Consider the following 6,073-nt stretch of genomic DNA (forward strand, 5'->3'; position numbering starts at 1 on the left):
TAAAATATTTTTCCTTTGGCTCAATCACCCTTACCATGGATATACATCTCTTTGTTGGATCGAGACGCGCTAGAGGGGGGGGGGTGAATAGCGCTCGTGGCTATTTTGTTCGATTATCGGAATCGTAAGAATTATCGGAGTAATTAAGCAGCGGAATAAAACAAAACAAGCACACAGAGACAGGAGGATTTTTACTTCGTTCGGAGCCTTGATCGACTCCTACTCGAAGGCCCGCGATCCTTGATCGATTCCGGTGGGCAACAACTATAAGCTCGATAAAATGATTACAAGATGAAGTACAAGAAAATGGAAAAACTAGTTATATCGACGACAAGAGTAGAATTTTAAAGCTTCGGGTCATCGGAGACTTGTGGCAGCACTTCCGGGCGTCTTTCGGAGCAGCACGTTGAAGAGAGAAGACTTAGAATGCGTTGTATTGAAGTGTTGATCGAATCCCCCTTATAAAGGGTGTTCAAGGCGCCTTGAGGGCTGTTCAAGGCGCCTTCATGCTGCCTGGTCTTCCGCGTGGATCAAAACTGAACTGGTCGAATTTCATCCATTCAAGGCGCCTTATATCCCTCTCAAGGTGCCTCCCAAGGCGCCTTCTGCCTGCTTCAAGGCGCCTCCAGTGGTCTTTAGAAGCCAGCTCAGCTTTTGCACCCGAGGCGCCTCCATCAGAGGCTTTAGGTTGCTCCTTTGCACCTGCAAGATACGTTAGTCCCAAACACTATCCTGCAACACAAAGTTAGCACAATACACATGATAAATGAAGTATAGGCGGTCTCGGTTGTCCGAGATCGACGGGTTTCCAAGGAAACCCTAGGTTCGCCTCTTGTTCCTCTTGAGGCAGCGTCCTCCTACTCCACTCGGAGATTTACATTGCGGTTGATCCTCGGATCAGTGGACTTTTCTCGATGCTCGATGCTTGACTTTCTTTGGACATCCGCTTCCCGGCTAGTCCAGTCTTTCACCGTTCGCGACACCGGGACTTTCCACCTAGGGTTACCCTGTTAGGATCCTCGAATGCGGCTAGAGAGGGGTGTGAATAGCCCCAAATCTCTCGCGTTTCTTCCTACAATTCGTTAGCGCGGCGGAAAATACAAAGAAGAAGAAAACCAAACCTTAACACGAGGATGTAACGAGGTTCGGAGATTAGGGCTCCTACTCCTCGGCGTGTCCGTAAGGTGGACGAGTCCAGTCAATCCGTCGGTGGATGAGTCCCCGGAGAACCGGCTAATACAATATACTCCTTGTGGGTGGAGAAACCTCGCCACAAACGTTTGCAACAGCAAACAAAGAGTACAAGAACAAAGAGTAAGCAAGAAATACAATAAGAATACACAAGCACTCTACCAATCTTGCTTTCTCGTCGACTGGAGTCCGGATGAAGCAGCAGCTTCAAAAACTCTAACAGCAGCAGCTGTTCCAGTCGGTGAAGCTCACGCGAAGCTTTGGACGAGCTCAACAAAACTCAAGCACAGCAGCACTTAGCAACAGGAAGGAGGAAGAAGAGTTGTCGCACAGAAGATGCCCTCGATCCTTTTATACCTGCGAAGAAGACAGCGAGAAAACTAGTGATCGGTCCACAGACCGATCAGGGCTCTGCAGGACCGATCGGCCTGGGGCTGATCGGTCTGTGGACCGATCAGGCCCCTGACCGATCGGTCCCTAGGCCGATCGGACCTTGTAGAGCCCTGATTACCTTCGTCATGTGCTCACGAGTCGGTTGTCGTTTTCTGTCTCGGACAGGGACAGGCAGAATCTCGGGACAGAAGATTTGTCTCTTGATCGATCGTGGAGACCGATCGGCATACACCTGATCGGTCCCTGGACCGATCAGGAGCTTCTTTTCTCCGCTTCGATCGTTGCCTGATCGGTGCGGGGACCGATCGGGAACTCCACAGATGCTACTGAGTGGAATATGATCGGTCACAAGACCGATCAGGAAACTCAGTATCCGGATCGATGCAGGCCGATCCGAGCTTAATTTTGCCCAACCAAGTCAAACCAATATCCGGTCAACCTTGATCTATTGGTTCATCATGCTTAGCATCTGGTCACTCCCTTGACTGCTAAGACTCCCCACCAAGTGTCCGGTCAATCCTTTGACCTGCTTGGACTTTCACCGAGTCCGATCATCACTGATCCATCTGGATTTTCCAACACCAAGTCCGATCATCCCGATCCATCGGATTTTCCAACACAGTCCGATCATCACGATCCATCTGGATTTTCCCTTGCTGGTTTCACTCACGGGACTTTCAAAGCCTAACATCCAGTTAGGACTTTCCCCTGCCTGGCTTCACTCACCGGGACTTTCCACCTGCCTAACATCCCGATTAGGACTTTCTCATTCCTAACATCGATTAGGACTTTTCCTTTGCGGCTTTACTCACGGGACTTTCATTGCCTAACATCCCGATTAGGACTTTTCCTCGTGCCAAGCTCCCTGCTTGGACTTTTCCGATGCCAAGTCTCCATACTTGGACTTTTCCGTGCCAAGTCTCCATACTTGGACTTTTCTAGTGCCAAGCTCCCTGCTTGGACTTTTCCGTTGCCAAGTCTCCATACTTGGACTTTTCCCGAATCAGGTCAACCGGTCAACCTTGACCTACGGTTGCACCAATAATCTCCCAAACATCTATTCTTGTCCCATATCAAAATAGAACTCTCTCACAAGAGTCAAACATCAACATGCAACTCAACTGGGTCAATCTTGACCTAAGGTTGCATCAACAATCTTCCAAGTCAAACATCAAAATACAACTCGAGTCAAGTCAACTCGAGTCGGGTCGACCAGTCAACCTTGACCTAGGTTGCACCAACAATCTCCCCTTTTGATGTTTGACAAAACCATAATCAAGTTAGGTTAACGGTAACCTAACTTAGGTTTTCAACCATCTTCCAATGTCCGATGTTCTTTCCTTGAACATTCTCGGACATTCTCCCTTTAGGTTAACCCGATAACCTAACTTGGGTTCTCCAATAATTCTCCCCCTTTTTGACACACATCAAAAAGTATTCCAATGTTCTTCCTCGAATATTCCTTGACATTCTTCCCTTAGCTTAGTTTAACCCGATAACCTAGCTTGGGTCCTCAATAATTCTCCACACTCTCCTTTTGACACACATCAAAAGGAGGATATCAGGTCGAGAGTTTCTTCCTAATGAAAGTCTCATACCTTTCATTGAAACTCTTAATTTCCCCCTTGATACTAAACTCAACAACCAACTTAGTGATAATTCCATATCACTCAAGTCTTTAGGAGTAAAAACTCCCCCTAAAAGTCAACTCCCCTTGACAATTAGGTAAAAACTCCCCCTAAAGGTCAACTCCCCCTTGACCATTGCACCAACAATGTCTTGGAGAGTTTCAAACCTTTAGAAATCCACAAAACCCAGCTTCCAGTTGAAATTTCAGACCAACAGCTGAAAATCAGAAGCGCAGCTGATCGGTCCCAGACCGATCAGGAACCCATGGATCGGTCCCAGACCGATCCACGCTTCTGGATCGTCAGCGATCGGTCACGAGCCGATCGGGCCTTCGCCGAATCGCGCAAGCTCACGGATCTCCTTTGGATCGGTTTGCGAGACCGATCCACAATCTCTGGATCGGTCCATGGACCGATCAGATCTTCTGGATCGGTCCCGGACCGATCCGATATGGTCGAATTTACGATTTCCCCTTGAAATTCAGAAACTCCTAATAAATTCAGAAAATTCCAAAAATCGTGAAATTTTGAGGATACATTCCTCATAACATACACTATCATGGAAAAATAGTTTTCTATGAAAATAGTTTCTATTTTCAAATCTTGATACAAAATTCGAAAACTTTGAAATAGTTCAAAGTTAAGTCAATTTTGTATCACAATGTCCAATGATGAATGCTATCACTAGGAAAGCTTCATCAAGGTTTTTCAAATCAATTTTAAAATGCTTTTAAAACCATTTGAATTTAGGACCATAATCTTAGGGCTAGATGTACATGACTTGTACACAAGCTTTCCCTATGATCCCCATTTCTTGAATTAGGCTCATCTAGGTACAAGGACTATGCACCTTGATCCTAACTCATGATCCTAATATCTCACACACATCTAAGGTGTATCAAACCACATTCAAGTCAATTTGATGTGAGATATGAGTTAAGGTCAACTTAGGCTAAGTTCTCATGCATTTTCTAAACCCCAATTTGATCTCAATATCAAATTATATGTTTGTCCTTAAATCAATTTCATTGATCATAATGCAAGAGATGATGACATGGCATAAATGATATCGTAAGTAAAAACATGTGCCAATGTCATGATGTCATGGCATAAAGTTTGAATTTTAACTAAAGCATGACATATAAATAACCTAAGCATTATCATGACATTTCAAATGATCATAAATTAAATATGATGTCATGACATGGCATATGACAAACAATCATGGTAAGTTAGCACAAATGAAATACCTAGATTACCTATCTAAGTATCCTTAATCACTTAGCTAATTTAACATCTAATCCTAGATTGCCCTTATATCCCTAAGGGAAACCAAAATCCCAATTATGGTATTTCCCTAGGTTTTCCTCAAATTGTGCCACTTAAGATTAAAAATGATATTTCCACCATTAGGCACATTTAGCTCTTCAAGGAGTAACTAGTAATTCTATTTCATTTTCAAAGGTTAACAAAACCTTGAAAATGCTCCTTGAGTGTCAATTTCCTCAAAGTTGGGTTAACTACCCTTCTTATTGGAGTTGACACTCTCTAACCCATCTATGGGGTAGAGAAAATGCTCCTAGGAACCCAATACCTATTAGAGCTCATTGGGTTCACTAAATATTCACTAGGGATAACTTCCCTAGCAACCCTCCTAATGACCCTCTTAGGCTTTGAAGCCTTGGTCATTTGGGTCTCATCAAGGTCAACTATAGGGGCGACTCCCCTTGTGACCTTGGTAGTGGTCTTCCTAGCCCTAGGTTTTGTTCCATAATCGAATGGAACATTATGATAAGTGGGCTTGACCACTTGGAACTTAAGTTTGTGACCCAAACCCTTTTTGTCCTTGGACATTGGTTTTTGACCCTTAAACCCTAGAGATGACTTCTCCAAGTTCTTAAGAGCATTTTCCAAAGTATCAAGTCTTGACCTCAAGACTTGATTCTCCTTCTCTAGTACCTCAATTTTTAATTTGTCATTTTTCTTTGAGGCATTCCTAGGCATGTGTCTAGTTGATTTGGGATTCCTACCTAGGTTCTCCTTAACCTTAGATGAGGTAATTCTAGGGTTGGCTTTCCTAGTGTTATCCTTATCTAGGCTCACATGTTTGGTACCTAAGCATGTGTATCGATTTCTAATGTTATCATGCTTATCATTATTGACTAGTGCAATAAAATTTCTAGCATGCATCTTACTAGTATTGCACGAATGAGACTTAAATGATACCTTAGGGTTTGCCTTAGCTCCCCCTATAGAAGTGCTCGGTCTCTTGCCCTTGTGAGGTTGCCTCCCCCTCGGACAATGACTCCGATAATGTCCCCTTCGCTTGCATTGGAAGCACACCACGTGCTCCTTGCCCTTGCGTGTCGGGACTCCGGCTACCTTGACCTTTGGCGCCGGTGGAGTCTTCCTTACCCTCTTTGGACACTTACTCTTGTAGTGCCCAAATTCCCTACACTCAAAACACATTATATGCAATTTACTTGAACTTAAAGTGTTTGAGTTACCTAGGGTTGAGGATGAATGGATGCTCCCTTCTTCATCCCTCCCGGAGGTAGAAGCTTCTTCTTCGTGCTCCGATCTTGAAGAAGAAGAACTCACTTCCTCTTCTTCTTTAGATGTTGAGTAACCCTCAACTTCCAATTTGCTCTCTTCATGATGTGAGCTACTTGACTCACTAGGCTCCTCTTCATGGCTTGAAGTGGAGCTCTCTTCATGGTACTTGGCCAAGTTATCCCATAATTCCTTGGCATTGTTGTAACCTATCTTACACAAGATGTTAGTAGGCAATGAAAATTCAATTATTTTCGTTACCTCTTTGTTGATTTCGGATTTGTGAATTTGTTCTCCGGTCCACTCCT

Source organism: Zingiber officinale, chromosome 11B, assembly GCF_018446385.1.
Source record: "Zingiber officinale cultivar Zhangliang chromosome 11B, Zo_v1.1, whole genome shotgun sequence".
NCBI classification, from domain to species: Eukaryota; Viridiplantae; Streptophyta; class Magnoliopsida; order Zingiberales; family Zingiberaceae; genus Zingiber; species Zingiber officinale.